The sequence below is a fragment of the Melanaphis sacchari genome, unplaced genomic scaffold, assembly GCF_002803265.2.
Source record: "Melanaphis sacchari strain LSU unplaced genomic scaffold, SCAv2.0 Contig120_pilon_pilon, whole genome shotgun sequence".
In the NCBI taxonomy this organism is placed as follows: Eukaryota; Metazoa; Arthropoda; class Insecta; order Hemiptera; family Aphididae; genus Melanaphis; species Melanaphis sacchari.
In genome coordinates, this window is record NW_020270473.1 from 181,903 (window position 1) to 200,069 (window position 18,167).

The following is an 18,167-nucleotide window of genomic DNA, read 5'->3' on the forward strand; positions in this document are numbered from 1 at the left end:
ATTAAGTTATTGTTTTGTATTATTCCACACAATATTACTAGCTATAATTATATTGTTATAATAGGTAATTCAAATTCCAACGTACCGTGAATACGTGTAAATAGGTTTATACTTTAAAATATAAATAGTTAAAAATAATCTCAGTATAATAAATATTTCATAGTGTTAAGTATAAATAATATTCATAGTGTTTATACGTTATAACTTATAAGTAACAACGTATAATATATTGTTAAGTTACAAAAAAAATAATTAAAAATATTAATTTTTCATATTTTAAGCATACAATCATGAACATTTGAACTTGAAATGGCCAAAGAAAAATGTATGTGTTTGAGATTTTTAAGTTTCTGAGAGAGAAACGTATGAGCAATCTTGAATCTTAAAGTTTTAATTATTAAAATAAAAAATTTTAATATTTTTAACCGGAAAATAATTTGAAAATCATTACGAATTTACTCAAAATTATCTAATCAAATTTTTATAAAAAAATTATTCATACATTAAAGAAATGTTTAAATCACTATTATTACAATTTACGACGAACCTTGAATTGATAAATTGATTATAATATAATGTTTTATTTTTATATGTACTTGATGATGCTCACATTTTAAATTTGTTTTATTCATAATTTATTTTTTAAATTTAAAAACAAAGTTAATTTAAAGTTTTCATAGCATCTAATATGTATACAATATTTAATGACGCAGTGAAAATCAGAAAATAAAATTATTGATTTTCGATAAAGTTTCGTTCTTATGTAAACATAAGAGAAATGTCAAATTATTTTTTAACACGCGCACTGGTTTATCGCTTAACAACACTAAGTTTATAGAAATAATAATATAGTTATTATTTTTAAATTTTTCAATTAAAAAAAAAAAAAAAAACTAGATCAAGCTAAAGTTATTTTTATGTAGACTGTAATAAAGATAATATTATTGTCATTTAAGAGTAGGTTTCATAATTAGATGTTTTAATCATTGTAATAAAATAGTGGTTATAACTTATGATAATGGAAATTGAATGCTTTGACAGCCTATATAACAAAAAATATATTTTTTTTTTTTTTTTAATGTAAATAAAAAAATATTTATTATCTGTTATATTTTTATACATTAAGTAAATTTGGTAGCAAAAGATAACGATAACATGAATAACGTGAGAAACGAGGCTCATCAGTGTGAAAACCCTCCATGGCAAAATATTTTAATACATAATATTATTATTATTAATTATTTATATTTGTATTAGTAGTACGGTAGGTAGGTTGATTTACAAAATAAAAGTTTACGTTTTTATCGATTTACGAGTATTTTTGTATTTTGTAGGTATGATTTAATTTTTAAATATATGTTTTTAAATAAGTTGATGGCAATCTTTAGTAAACATTTTATAGTACTAATTAAAGTATTAATTATTTAATTGTACTTCGCTCATAATTGTTTTTTAAACAATCGCTATTCTGACTCACGTTAAACAAATCACAAAATATGCCCATTGTTTTTAATAAATGCTCGCCACAGGACTATACTTAATTTAATTGTAGCTTATATAATTATTTAACTAATAAAAAGTAAATTAGTTTATTCTCTTTTATTATAATATACAAATAATATTGTTGTTATCTATAAGCAATAGCCAATCAACATATTAAATGATTTGAAATAAGTCAAAATAAGTTGGAGTAAAAATAATATGAAAATACAATAATTTATGAAATTTGATATTATATCAGATACTCTTTAAAAGAAAAATACCTATTTAAATTACTTCACTTCAGATTTACGTTTGGTATTAATTGTATATTCATTATACGGACATATTGTTGCATATTAATTTGTTTAATCTAAATTGGTAAATATCGATCATATTATAAATGATATTTTTAAAAGTAACTCGACTTATAACTTTACTGTAAAATGCTAAATAATGTGCTTTATAGGATATTAAATTTATTAAGCACGATCGCTTGAATACACGCAATTGTGATATAAACAAGTATAATAATAATATTGTGCAGCAAGTACTACGCATCGTAACTAACTTTGAAAACAAATAAATACACTATATAATTTAATTATTAAGGTTTTTATCATGTATCTATGAAACATATTAAAACAACATAAATTAAATCGATTAAGGGCTTTTTAAAGAGAAAAATACTAACGAATCCCATACGTACAGATTCAATGCTTTAAAAAAAAAAAAAAAAAAAAATAGGGAATAAACAATAATAAACGGCTAACCAGAAAACAAACTCATATAAAAGAGTGTCACAAGTTAATTATTTATATTATTGAGAATATTTAGGGCGTATGGTATGTACAATATTGCCTACTATACATATTATAGTAAATCATACTTTACTTGAATGTCAACAAAATAATAGAGATTATATCTTAAATAAAAGTTTAAAATAGAATAGTGTTATAGAAGGATTTTGAAATCATGAACCCTAAATATATTATTGTTATCAGTCATATTAATCTAACGAAAACATAAAGGATATTATAATAATTAATTTTAGATCTAGTTAATTAATTATAAATGATTGGGTTTTATAATGCATGTTTTAAAGTTAATTTTTCATAAATAAATTAATTTGAGGCAAAATTTAATGATTATTGGTTTTTATTTATTTTTAATTAAAACATATGATATATTTAGTTATAGAATTTCTTTAGTATACAATTTAATTATTAATATAGATACACTATTTTATGTTTTATAACCTTTAAATTGATAGTATATTTGGAATAGCATAATATAATCCATATTGATTTACTATAAACACATATATTCAAAACATATTATTCGGTTTGATGGACGAATGAACAAGTTCAATAAGTACTTATACTAAATTTAAGTAGTTATGGTTTATCGTAAAATTTGAACAAAAACTATTACAAGGGTATACCTAGAAATAAGATAAAAACATTATTAACCTATACAGGTTCAATAATAATATTGTTATGAGAAACATAATATTGTATTTGATCATGAAATGCATTTTAAACGAATTTTATATTTTGCTGTTTTGAGTATACTGTTGGGTATGCTTAAAGTTTAAATTGTTTTATTAATTTTTATTTGTTATATATTATGTAATCGATGAATAGCGTATTGAATATATAAATAAAAACTTAAAACATATAAAAAAGAAATTAACTTTTAGATTATTAATAAATTATTACCGCTACGAAATTAAAAACACGTGATAAAGTTTTTATGACAAAAACTTTTTTGTTAATATTTTCAAAAATTTAGTATATTATGCTGTTACACCATGGGAATCTTAAAAATCTTTCTGTAAAAGTTAAATGTAATATACAATTATCTTGATGAAGGTATTTTTATTTTTATAAATTTATTTTAAATAATAAGTCACGACTTAAACATTCTAAAAATTATTGTGTTTTTTAACTGAAAAATCATTAGAATTGACTGTTTATAATGAAAACAGAATAAAAACTGTATAGGAAATTATTAATTTGACGTTTGAGAAACTTTGCTCAGTAAACTTTACAACGAAACATTGACGTGTGATAGGCGTATCGACGATATAGCCAATTATGTGGTTGGTAAACGATTGCAAAAAAGTAATAGTATTTCACGTATACGTACTAAAGCTTTTACTTGCACCTATTTTTATATTAAATAGTCCCTATACTCTAGAACAGGGGGACAAAAAAAAAAAAAAAAAAACCCATAAAATATCACTACGTTTCGAGACGGAGTACAATCCAAAAATACGTACATTGTTTTTCAGTATCATTCAAACGATGGTTGGTTAAAGTCGATGATTTCCACCAAACGTATTATGTTATATTTATATGGCTAGTGTTCTAAGCGTATTGTTATTGTTTAAAAGGCCTGAGGAGGACAAACAGCTGTCAAGCGACGGACTTTATTTGCAAAAACGCAATAATTTATCGCGTGGGATGTGATAATATTATGTTCGCCGGTGGAAAGTAAAAATGTTTATTTTTAACGTAGCGTATAATAATGAAACGCCGAACGTGTCAAACCGATTGCGTAAGTTCCACAGTCGTCGACGTCGCCTGTTTTCGGGTGACGAACGATGGAATCGCGAACGTGGCGGACAGGGGCCCGATGTGGGAACGCGCGACGGAGGCTGTGGACGCGGAGTTCTGGCGACGGGACGTCTCGGGGTTTTTTCCTGGGTAATCGGGGAATTTCGGCAACTTACCTAACTCTCCCTTCTCCCTCTCTACCCTCTCCACTTTTAAGACCGCCGTAGGGGAGGATTTTTTTTTCCACGAGTGACGTGGGCGGAGCTCTCGCACGTCTGGACCGAAAAACGCCGCAGAGCGTGTCGCCGACGCCGCCGCCGCCCGCGGTGGTGATCGTCGTTGGTGGCGTTGACGGCGGTGGTGGTGGCAGTGGGATAACAGTCGTCTCGCGGTATCTGACACGGTGTGCCCGCCCGTTGCAAGCGTACGTGTGTGGCACCTCTCCGTTCACGTGCTCCCTACGGAAAGTTCGTGAAAATCGACGCCGAGACATCGGAAACGTCGATCGTACATCATCCGTAGCTCACGATATTCTCCCGTCGAGGTTAGTTGACTGTAATTCCATGTGCCACGTCCATCCCTTCTCGCCGTAAGATTTTCATCTCGGCTTAACTCCACCATGTGGTCCGTCTCGCGACAAACACGCACGTTCGCGCGTCACAGTGGTTTTTCATTGACCATCTAGTCGCAGTCGAAAACATTGACAAAAAGTAGCCACGGTTGTGCATCATTGAATTCGTAGATTTTTTTTTTGTTTTTCATTCGTCAACCGTATATTTTCAAAACAAATTTCCTCTACCGGTGGAACCCAAATTCCGGTCACACGTCGTTGACACACATATGCGTGTACAGGTAAGTTTGTCGAACCGTACTTTTGTTCGTTAACGCCATAAAAGGTGCCGTACGTCGTTGAGTAATCGACATAATCGTTTTCCGGAGTCGAGTGCATAATAATGTCATCGAAAAAATCCTGCTGTTTCGGCGTAAAAAGATCACTCGTCATATTATCCAATATACGAGAACTAGTAAGCCGCATAATATAGCCGTATTAAAGTGCAGTGAACCGTTATCGAAAGAAAGGAAAAAATAAAACGCCTCGGTATCACGGTTCTAGAACGATGCATGTTAAGGGGTGACGCGTCGTTTCTAGATTAAACGCGTCTTGAAACTTATGCGCTGTGGTGGGTGGACGACCCAATAATACTATATATGTTTAAGTTGATGTACAGTTTTGGTTTTGTATCGTAATAACAGATACGAGCTTTATTAGAAAACGCGTTTAGAGATCCGAACTTTCTTCGTGTGTTATCAATTAAGTGGCTGTTTACATTCCAATATGAAACGTACACGTGTCAATAAACCGCTTGGAAATAATTAAAACGTATCCCGTTATAATTTAACAACGTGACTTCCTCGTGGCTTGTTGAACAATAATTTATAATTTATTATTGTAAAAATAAAATAAAATTGTAATGTTATAATACGAGTACAAATATAAATGAAATATCTAAAAAAAAAAAATAAGTGAAAACATGCAGAAAATTGCGAAATCTGTGGTAAAATTCTGTATTACAAATATAGTATTAATTATTTTTTTAAGCATTATTTTAATTTTATTAATCAATGTAAACTTCGTAGCTAATAAAAACAAAAATATTATGATTATTTTTAGCACGCGTCTTAAGAAATAATTTTATCAATCTAAACGTTTTTTAGATATATTTCTTTCATTTGGAACTTTGATCGAAGTCTTTAAACGAAGAAATATAAATACTCAATTTACTTATATTGGAATATAGTTATAAAAATTTTATTTCTAAATTTTGAGTTATGATAATTTTTTATAAATTAAAATAATATGATAAATTCAAAAAGTATATTTTGTGGATGGAGACTGAAATCTAAAACTTCATTCTTAATTTTGTAGAAAATATTATTATCAAGACTAATATTACAACATTCTAATTAAAATAAAAGTAACTTGACCACTCGATATATATATATAATATTTTTTTTCATCAACAAATTGATGTTGAGTTTTTTTATTATTGATCATTAGTCTTTACTAAGTCTTCGAAATGATATAACATCAAATTACATTCATAACTGTATTGAATAAACCATTAATAATATTTATTTATACTTAATTTTCTTTACAGAAGTAAATTATAAGGATTGTGGTTAGAATCATTTTATGAATACACTATATTTTTATTTACTTACCATCAATAATACGTTTTATAAATTATATTTTCATTACTAAACAAAATAGATTTACAATAACATAATCCACACAGTAGGTAATCACTAGTTTAATTAGTATAAGTAATGTAATTCAATTGTTAAATTTTCAATCACTGTTTATATAACTTTCAGTAAATTTTAATAAGTTTCAGTTTGATCTCATTCAGTAGTACTGAAGTTTAATATTAAAAAGTGTTAAAAATTTAAACAAATCTAATTACATTCATTTGTGAAAGATTTCTCTTAATTTTTGTATTTTGATTTCATTTGAAAGAAGTGCGTAAATTATTATAATTACTTAATGTGTAGGTAATGTCAAAATTGAAGCACAAAATGCAAATATTCAGATTGGTAATGATATTTATGTAAAATTGTATTTCCATTAAAATTAATTGTCATAAATTTTATCACAATATTATACAGATAAATAAAAACCAATATATGTACGAATTTTGTATACAACTTGCACGTGAATGAACTTTAATATTATTACAACTAAAACACACAACTTATTCTTAATTTGGCATGAACATTTGTTATGTTTTTTGTGTAAAATACAAATTCAAGATAAAAGTTTTAGTTACGTCAAAATAGAGTCACGTTTGGACACAGTATAAATTATCAGATACAGTAATAAAATCAGTTAAATAAACCAAAAATAAAGTTATAATGGGACTGAATATTCAGGTTTCTAATGGATTATTTGATGACTGTTAAATATAATAAAGGTCATTAAAAGTTTGTGAAATATAATACATATACGTGTAGGAACACGAGTATAAACGAATACATTTTAACTGATCAAAATGTTTAGGGTTTGAGATTTATTATACTAAAAATGTTCAAAGAATGTATAAAAGTATGCAACTCAAAAAAAAAAAAATGTTTAGTTACATTTGAATTAAATTATTTAATTATTTTTTAACTATCAATTATGAAAACTCTTTCTTTGGTGTACTATTTGAAATATGCAAACAAACATTCAATTAAAATTCTCAAAACGCTTACTAATATATGCGACAAAAATTAACTTAAAAAAAATTAACACAAAAGTAAATGGTATTTAAATTGAGCACTAATATTATGATATCAATATTTGTCAAAGATTATTACATTTTATAAAATAAAACTTTTCATAAATAAAACGATAAATTCAGATAATATAGGTAAGTCCAAATGTCATATTTCCTTTCACAATTTCACATAATAAATTTATTTTATTTAGACTACACTATAGCCAGAATAGTAAAACAACCAATGTAAAAATTCTCGAATCTTATATTATTGTAATATATAATAAAATAGGAATAATATATTTGGACAAAATATATTTATGTGCATTGTGCACACAACATAATTTTTATATAAATAATTTATTTTTGAACAAGTTACATGTTTCAATTGAAATATAACACAAATTTAAACAAAATGAAAACATTGCAAAAAAGAATTGTATGTAAAATAAAATAACTATAAGGTAAAACAGCACTATCCATCGCGAAAGTGCGCTGCAGTTCGTTTAATGCGCGTTCGATATCTACTAATGGTAAAAAAAAAGATCAACTATGGTCCAATAGCCGTACCATATTAAGATAAAGAGGGAATATGTACACTACTGGTCGGTTAAAAATTCTTTAACACTAATATATTGCACAGAAGAAGGATAACTGCTAAAAATTTTCTTTTAACGTTTTATAAAAATATATATAAAAATGTTAGATAATAACAATAATCTTTTTTTCTCAATATCAAAATGTTATTACAGATTATCAACAATATCCCATTAGGTAAACCATTATATGTATATATAACCTAATTTTTTTTATTAAATATTAAAACTTTAAAAATGAACTAGTAAAGATTCATAATTTGTTAAAGTTGTTTAAATAAGTTGTCCACATTAAATATATACAAGTAGAAAAATTAGATACAAATGTTGATTATTTTGAAAAAGTAATTAATTAATTTTTAAATATAATGAATTATTAAACACATTTTAAAAGTATTATAAATTAAAATAATATCTTGAGATATAAGTCTATTATTAAGGTTTTTATCTGCTAAGCAATTTTCATTCAGAATTAACTCAAAGACTAAAAAAAAATAAATACAAAAATTAAACAGAATATATTTTCATAACTAATATACACATAATAATATATAATATGTATAAATAATTACATAGATACTAAAAACCGATTAGTGGTCTATAAAATATTCCTTCAAGATTAATATCTAATAGTTATAATTATGTTAAATTTTGAAACAATAAAATAATTGTAATATGGGAATTAAATTATTTTGTACAAATCAATACCATCTTAAATCTTAATTCTGCAAAAAAAAATAAATATTTTTAATAAATTAACACAGTATGGTCGTTTTTTCAATTACAAACATATATTAACATGAAAATGTTTTAAAATATTTTTTAATTTAATATTTTGGTGAACATTTTTTCTACGAAACAATTTTTTTGAAAAAGGCTGTTTTTTGTTTGAATTGCAACATAGTGCCGACTTTTTGTACATTACTTGGCCCAAAAAAATTGTTTTTATTACGTTTTTCATTGTTCACTTAAAAGATTTTACTTTTTGAATGGCAACATGCGTTATCAATTTAATATCTCAAAACATTTTTGAGAATTTTAATGGATTAAAAATTAAAATCAAATATATTATTATTCAGATAGTTAATAATTTATAATTATTTTAAGGCATCATTAGAATTGTGTTCTTTAAGAGTATTTACGATAAAAATGTAGTTTTTTTATATTTATCTTAAATTAAATAAATACCTTTTTTTTAATATCAATTGTTGCATATTTTTGAACATTTTTAGTTCGTATATTATACACGATAAATAAATTAAATAAAAAAACAAAAATGTCATTCATAAAAATAAAAATATCTTGAGATATTTCAATGTTGCAATATCCTTAAAATATATTATATTTATTTAAAAAAAAAAAAAAATTGTTTAATATTTATATTAATTATATTGATATATTAAAAATAATAATAAAAAAACTTGTCATGTATACGATACACTTAGATAATATAGTAGGCTATGATGTCATGAATGAAAATTGTGATACTATTTTACGCAATAAATAATAGTAAAACAATGAACTTGTTTCATAAACTTATTTAATACATTGCAATTATCAAAAAATATTTACCTCCGGCATACCTATAAATTTAAAAATGTATATGTTCATCAAACTATATCGAAAAAAAAATAATAATTAATAAATATTTTGCTTAAATGTTGTAGTATTTTAATGGCTTAAAATTATTTATGCACGGTGTTTTCAAAAACTGTAATACATTTCAATATAACATAATGTTAACAATTTATAAAGTATTGATTGATATTAATAAATTAATAAAATAATAAAATAGTTTAAATTGTTTAAAATTATAATACTGTTTATATTGAAACGATAGTAATGCGTATATTTTTTTTTTTTGTAATTCCTAGAATTTAATTTGGAATTTTCAATCAATTTAATACTCTATCATCAATATTATTATTTTAGAAGTGAATACTCAAGGTAAAGTTTATGATTCATTACAACTGGCATAATTTTAACTACAATAGTCTTGTTGTATACAATCGAATTTTGTTATCATGCATTTAAAATTAAAATTAAAATCACGATTAACGTAAATAATCTACTTTTGAAAAAATAATAGACATTGAGGAACATAATATATAAGTCTTTTTAATTTTTCAATATTATTTCCAGTATTCTCGGATAGCCTTTACTTGTAGATTTCGCCACATCAAAAAAAGAGTATTTTATATACTATATTATATATACATTAATATATATATATATATATATATATTTAACAAAACGAGTAAATACAAAATACAATAATTTGATAGGATTATGTGTGTCCGGTTCCATTGTGATCCGGACAATTGTGACAAATCATTCTAGGATATTTCATTCACTAATCTTGTCGGTATGTGTGTTTTTTAGTACAAGGTAAATAAGTGATTTTTAATAATATTTTAATAATAAAATCATGTACTCTAAACAAAATGTTATACAGCTAATGTTCACAGATATAATTTATATTAATAAGCAATTTAAATGCTATCCTTATTGTGATTATTGTTAATATGTTTGTAACCATTTTATTAAGATATTTTTATTTAAATGGTTTCTAACTTAAAAAAAAAAAAAAATTGAAATACCAATTGTAATTATAATCAGTTGTTTGTGTTATTACTATATGTACATAGTTTTTATATAACGTGTCGAAACAAAATACAAATTAAAAATTAAATAGAAAATGTAATTTAAAATGTTATGATTACATACGATTTTAATATTTTTGAACCAATAGTTTTAAAATACCTATTTAATATTATTATATCAGGCCGTAATCAATTCAATATAATTTTCCATTTCTATTTAACATTTATAGTTAAACTTCGCAAGTACTCATTATTAGTTAGATTTTTTTTTCAAATTTATGATGAATATTGAATTTTTCTGATTATTATACAAATATACATTAAATCTCGAGTTTCTACTGTTTAAGTCAACTGTAATATTGTAATATTCTTGCAAGAACAAAACAATATTCCTTCGTAATACGTTTGTTTGAATTATTATTTCTACATCCGTACTTGATGGTGCTAAAGATAAAGAATTTGGCTTTAAACCACTATAAGTAAAATTTACATACTGAATTTTTGAACATATCAAAATTATTTTACTGATTTTATATACCTGCATACATTAAAAATGTTCCTTTTAAAAACGTGTTTGTACTTTTTTTTTGTAAACGCACACTAAAATAATAATATAATACTACAGACTCTACGATAATTATACGTATATAATTCATTTGGAAAGTAAACTTTCATCGCTTTAAACAATCATTTACACAATACGCATTGTGTATGAAATGATTGTACGGATAATTTTTAGTGGCTTAATACATTTTTGTAATACAAAAAGTTATTTTGTTTATTTTAGTCTTAAGGACAATTTATTTTAATACGATGAGATTAAATTACAAAATATATTGCATGTTTGATATAATATACATCATTATACACACGAATATATTAAATAGTTTTTTTTAAATTTCAGTACAGTTTAGTTTATATAATATTCGATCATATATGATATGCGATGTTTGATCTTTTCTATTATTAACGAATTAAAACACATGAATCACTTCTATAATTACTTCTGTACTTCCATAGGTGGTTTTCGAATTAGAAAAGACTATTAAACTTAGGGTTACTTGTTTAGAAAGAGTGTGATAAATTCGCAAACAGATACAAATACTTCACGAATTTAGAATTTAAAATAACTATATTAAGGTTTTAAAATAAAATGGATTATGTTCACCAATAAATGATAGACGCGAGATATTTGCCTGTCACTAACCTGTAACTGCATATTTGTTCTATCCTTACAAAATTCCCAGAAGCTTTGCTTGAAATAGTAATCAATGAGGTGACTATAATTTTAATTTTTATTATTATTGTTATTATTGATAAAAAATGTTTAAACCTATATCGAATAAAAAAACGAAAAATTACTTTGTATGCGAATAAAGTAAATATATTATTTTAACTTAAAATCGATGTGAACTTAAGTATATTGTGTGCATTGAATGTATTGATGTTGAATATCAGAGCATTTCTAGAGTTGCGAATAATTCGATCATTCATTAAATCTATCTGTAAACTAGTTAAACTTAAATATATAAACCTGAATTTGATAGTAAAATATATTTTATTATTATTTATTTTATTTTTTTTAGTGTGTTGTGATACTATTTTTATGATGTTTTTTATTTATTTATTTTTTTTTTTTTTTGATTTCTCATTACTCTCAAGACATATTAAAATCAGTTTTTTGATATATGATGAACTTATATCAAAGCTATGAATATGAAAATATGTTATAGATGTAATGCTTTTGGCACAATCGTGAACAGATAACATAGAAAAAAACAAACTAAATTTATGACTTTTTTTTTTGTTTTTTTTTTTGTGATAATTATTTAATATGTTTTCTTGCTAGATTAAATAGTATAATATACAAATTAGCAAGTTGTGTTTAAAATTAAAAATAAAAGTAATGATCAAGTAAGGGTAGCTCATAATCTAGAACACGTTTTTCTTTTAAATTAATATAATAACTTATGAATATTTACAATGTAATTCTCCTCATGCAGAAGAAAAAACAAAATAAAATTATAATTATAGTAGAAATAAAAAATGGATAGCTGAATCGTGATAAAATGTACTACATGAGAAAGGGGCGTTTGATTTGTTGCATACTGAAGTTTTTTTTTTCAATTACATGCAGAGTTTTGTCGTAAATTAAAATTTTCATTTAAATAATTTTTTTTTCTAAATTTATACTTATATATACAAATGATTTATTTTTAGTAGTAGGCAATAGTTCAAAACTATAATTATACATGAGTAATTAATGTTAAACTATCATTGATCAAAACATATTTAATTTAAAATAGGTATATGCTATATAGTTGGTTTAATAAAATATATTATTTGGGTGGCTAGTAAAATTGTAATCTCGTATTTCATTTTCTTTAAAGATGTTCAGTTTATATATTATATGAATGAAAAAAAAACCATTTCAAAAGGTAAATATTCGCATCGTAATGCTAAAGTACCAAAAGATATTTCCCCTGTTATTAAATACTTGATGGACAAAAGAAAGAAACCCTGTACTTGTGATGCTTTTTTCAAAAATTTGAAACTTAATATATTTTCTTAAAGTGAAATCTTAGTCCCAGTGTTTGATCATCGGATAAAATATTTATAAATGTTTAAAGAAATAATATAAATGAATAGTTTCTTTTTAATTTGAAGATTAATACTATATACACATTATCCACGGATCTATTATGTTTTGATAAATACTATTCAGAGGCAAATGTAATATATTATATAATTTAACATATTGATTAGTAGTACTGAACGTTGGCTCCAATGGCTAATTTACTCCATTAAAAAAAAAAAAATATGTCTGCTTTCATTTCAAAAACTTCAAAATAATTATTTTAATTTTTATAAGAAACTTTTACAACGATAAATCAATTTTTACTGATATGTATACAAGATACAAGTCAGACCCGATTAATTTACAAAAAAATTAAATTTTAAATTTTTTTTTAATAAATACAATATACTCGTATAAGGATATTATTGAACAGTAAACAGTAACTATTGAAGCTGTCGAATACATAATAGTATCTAAGTACCTTTTCAAAAACCTTAGGTGTGTAACATAAATCACTGAAATTATCACAATCTACCGGACATTGTTAAGTTTTCATGTGTTAAGACGTCTTATAGTGTGAAAAACATTAAAAAGTGATTAAGTATTTAAATTTTAAATACTTTTTTTTCAATTATTTTTAAATGAATAATATGTTCAACTTTTACTTGCATAATACAACTAACATTTTGTATTTATAAATTAATTATATGCTATTACAGTGATTAAAATATATGGTATAAAATAATTTGAAACTTTAACGATAAATATAATTTAAAAGGCATAAACATTTTTTAGTAACTGAATTTGCCACATGAGTGAAGTTTGTCTGACTACTGCAGTATACGAGTATATCAGAGTTTTGTTCAGGTGTAAATCGGATATATGTATTCGTCTAAATATCCAATTATTTAAAACGCAAGCAATTTGTTGAATTTAGAATGGACATAATATATTTGCACAGAGTATTGTTACTGCTATTATTATTATTAATATTATCATTTTCATGTGGCAATTGTCAATAAATTTATTATATGTTATTTGTGAACAACAATTCTAAAAATATGAAAATGTCGAGTATATAAATTCAATATAAAAGTTTAATATGTCACTTGTAATAGAAAGACCATCAGTATTATATCGGGATCCATGATTGGGATTGCGCTGTTCGTTATATATAATAATAATAATATATATAACGATACGTTTGAATGACTTATGGTTTACGATTTAGAAAGCCTCGCATTCGCTTCTCCACGGTCTTGATCCTACAGGGTCCTTTTTATATATTATGTATAATACACCGTCTTCTTTTTGCATCATTTCACCACCACCAACCTACAATCATCCTTAATCTTTTACCATCACCATCCAAGAGCGATAGATTGTTCACGAATCAGCAGGAATCTTTATGGCATAACGTTTTTGTAACAACGAAAAAAATTATTTACAACTCGGTAATAATAACAATGATTTTGTATATGGTTATTTCTTTATTTTTTGGCTTATGCACTAGCTGCGATAATATTAATTAATTTTGCTGTTTACGTATAACGTACGCGTGTTTAAAAAAAATGCAGACGTTATTTACGTTCAGTAGTTAATTTTGGTCGGGTAAATGCATTTGATATCTATATATTCTTTGTGGCTCAATAAATATTAACTGAATTTATTGATATAACTGCTACATACAATTTGTAGGCGGTTATCATATTAAATCGATGAGACGAGTTTAATGTTCTAAAAAATAATAACTTATCTCTAACAAATAAGTCGATTCCGTGGTAGAGGAACTTTTTAATCGTACATGCTTCGTATAAGTTTTATATTAAATGATAGTACTATTAACAGAAATTACAGTTTAAATATAAATATCACTTCATTATAACTTCAATCATTTATATGACCCTGTTAAATATATTAACCTCGATCTAACAAAATACTTTATATACTCAGAAAATGGCAAATTGATCTTAAAAAGCTTTTATCGTGTGTATATATAAACTTCTATATAAGTTGCGCTAATTTATCGGCAGTAGACGAAAATAGTTTATCCTCCGCTAATAAGTGTTCGGCCAATATATGGTGAGGGGTTATTCTTTGTGTGTGTTTACTATAGCAGGAAATGATAGTAATGGAAATGCCGGAGAAGAATTGGTGACCGTTTGAGAGAGTGGTAGAGAGGGAACACACCGGAAGGAAACATACAAGGAAAAAAAGAGGGAGAAAAGAATGTGTTCACTCACTCCACGTCCTTTTTATGTATGTGTATACGTATTTATGTGTGTTCGTGTGTGTTTATGTGTGCTTAGTGGTGCAAAAACTGTCGGTCAACAAGTGTCTTCATCTACCACCACATAAAATGTTCATATTATGATCTTATGCTATACATGTTAATTTAATGTTAGTTAATAAATGTATACCAAAGTTATATATTTAATATAATATTATACATAATATTGTTAAATACGTTGCTACGGGAGACAAACAAAGAATATGATAACTAAAAATTCCGTTTTAGATAGAACATTCTTCTGGAAGAAATAAGTATATAAGTATGTAATAAACTTAACAATATTATAAAACTGTAATTTTTTTTTCAAATAATTAATAAAATATTTGCATTGTTTATCAGTTTATTTCAGGAAAAAATTGTATGCTAGAAATAAATCTTGAAAATATCGTTAAATAAAAACGATTAAACAACAAAATCAAATTTTTATTAATATTATTTATATTTTATTAATACTTAAATTGGTGTTGAATTTTGTGGTTGATACACCTCATTAATAAAAATGTATAAAAGTATGCATATAAATACGTATCTGTTAGCACGTGACAAAAATTTAAGTTTTCATTTAACTTTGATACCTACTGTTTTTATTTTTATAAAGGAATTTGAATTGATTGATAACATAAAATAATATTTTAACAATACAATTTTTTTTTTAAATAATATTTTTATCATATTAGTTTTATAATACTGAATTGATGTAAGATTCATTTATGATCCAGTCGTTACCTCTTGAATAATTAAAAATACTTCAATATTCTACTTCGAGGATAGTTTTTAGTCAGAAATTAAATCTTGTTGCTACTTGGGGTACTAAAAATTAAATTAAAAAATGATTTTCAAGACACTGATTGAATAAAAAAAGAAATTGATTTATTTTTATTGTGTTAGACGATAATAATAACTATAGATAAAATATATGTACACTAATCATTAATAAAACAATTTTTTGTATAGGTATAATATTAATTTTGAATAATTTTTTTCTCTTTTTTAAGATATTTCCAAATGCTTGAAAATGTTTTCAATACTTCTTTGATAAAATATTTGGTTGTTAGATAAAAATCATTCAAATATAATACATACTACGTTCTTTAGAGTATATTGTTAAATTATTGTTTTGTATACTTAGAATTTTCAAAATATTAAATAACAAGGCGATTTTTCAGTTTTTAAAATTGTGATAGGTATAGTTGCTTTATAAAAAAATTTAAACTTAAAAAAAAAAACAAATTTTTATTACTTTTATGGCTGTAGAAGTTAAATAATATTGAAATATATTTTTTACAAGCTCTTGAAATTAATATTTAATCAAAAAATAAGGGTTGTTATTATTGTGTTTTAATTGCATATTAGAAATAAAACAGAAGAGTTTTGGACATATTTTGATCAACTATTGAATAGTGATCCCATTGTAAGTTAAAGAGGAGATGACAAAAAAAAAAAAAGCAATAAATAACAACTTAGAGTATGAAGAAGTGGAATCAAGTAAAGCTAAAATAGAAATGTTCATAAAATCACTTAAAAATAATAAGGAGAAAACTGAATTTGTAAAGAATTATTAATGCTAGAAGACTCTAATCTAACTGATGGGATATTCAATCTTATATCTAGGATATGAAAAAATAAACATTTTCAAACGAACAGTGCACATAAATTATATCAAATATTAAAAAATGTGACCTTAAATAGTTTGAACGTTATATATAATATATATAAATATATATGTCTTTTAGATATTAGATTTTGAAGTTTTTAATATTTCCTTTCAACAAGTTTATCTTTTTAAATACCCCGAGGTCGACATCAATAATAAGAACTGTAAATATAATTAAATTTAACTTTGTTTAAAAGTTGAAAATTTATGTTATATTACTATGTAACATTTTTTAAAATAAAAATTATTGTGTAGGAAAACCAAACAAGTATTATATGACATGTATCTCAGATCAGCTGTGTTTTTCACATGTTGTGCATATGCTATAACAGCAAGAAATTAAAATAGATTAATTATTATTGAAAAAATAGGTGTTAAGAATATTTCCGCCTAAAACCCTAATACCCAAGAGTGTGAGAGAATGTCAAACGTAAAGGTGCAGAAATATAATTTAATTTTTAAAATGAACAGTATTGAAGTGGCAGGCCACGTTAAAAGGCCAACAGCAGTATTGTCAAGACAGTACTTGTAAATAAACTGAACAGAAAAAGTTCACGTGATAAACTGAAGCAACAATGGTTAGATGTAGTCAAAAGAGACATTTAGATTGTAGGAACTGAGACCAGATTGGAATAGAGACTCGGATTATGCATATAATAGAGAGAGGTTGAAGAATTCGGTGTTGAAAAAAAAAAGCTTAAATGGTATATTAAATTTTTTTGGTTTATAAAATACTTAAAAACAAATGAAAAATAAACGTGTTAATTTTTATTTTACAGTCATATAATATATATATATATATATATGACAAACACACATATAGACATATATATTGGTATATTTAGTAATGATATGATATAAGTCAATTTTTAAATGCCGGTTCATTTATATTCAGTATCTAAATATATACAGTTATAACGTATAAAAACATTTTATTTTAACGTTTATGTGTTAATAGTATAATTAATTTTATGACTGAATTCTAATTATTGCCGTGCAAATATTAAAAGTGGATAAATAGGTCTGGTTGTTACATTATAGTATATTTATTATTACAATATTGTACCCAGCTTTAAAATCATTTAGTATGCTATATAGTATGATTAAAAACATGTTTTCATAATATAATCTGGAATTACTATTAAT

At 24.6% G+C, this 18,167-nt stretch overlaps 1 protein-coding gene across 2 annotated transcripts in view; it reads left to right on the plus strand.

Moving 5' to 3' along the window:
- Positions 1-4,431: 4,431 nt before the first annotated feature.
- LOC112590845 (lachesin-like) overlaps positions 4,432-18,167 on the plus strand; it is a 185,789-nt gene continuing 172,053 nt past the window's right edge. Inside the window, exon 1 of one of the 2 annotated variants that reach the window (XM_025334420.1) lies at positions 4,432-4,892. The gene's annotated coding sequence lies outside the window, so the exon portion shown is untranslated. The remainder of the gene's footprint in view (positions 4,893-18,167) is intronic. The other variant, XM_025334422.1, reaches the window with a different exon arrangement.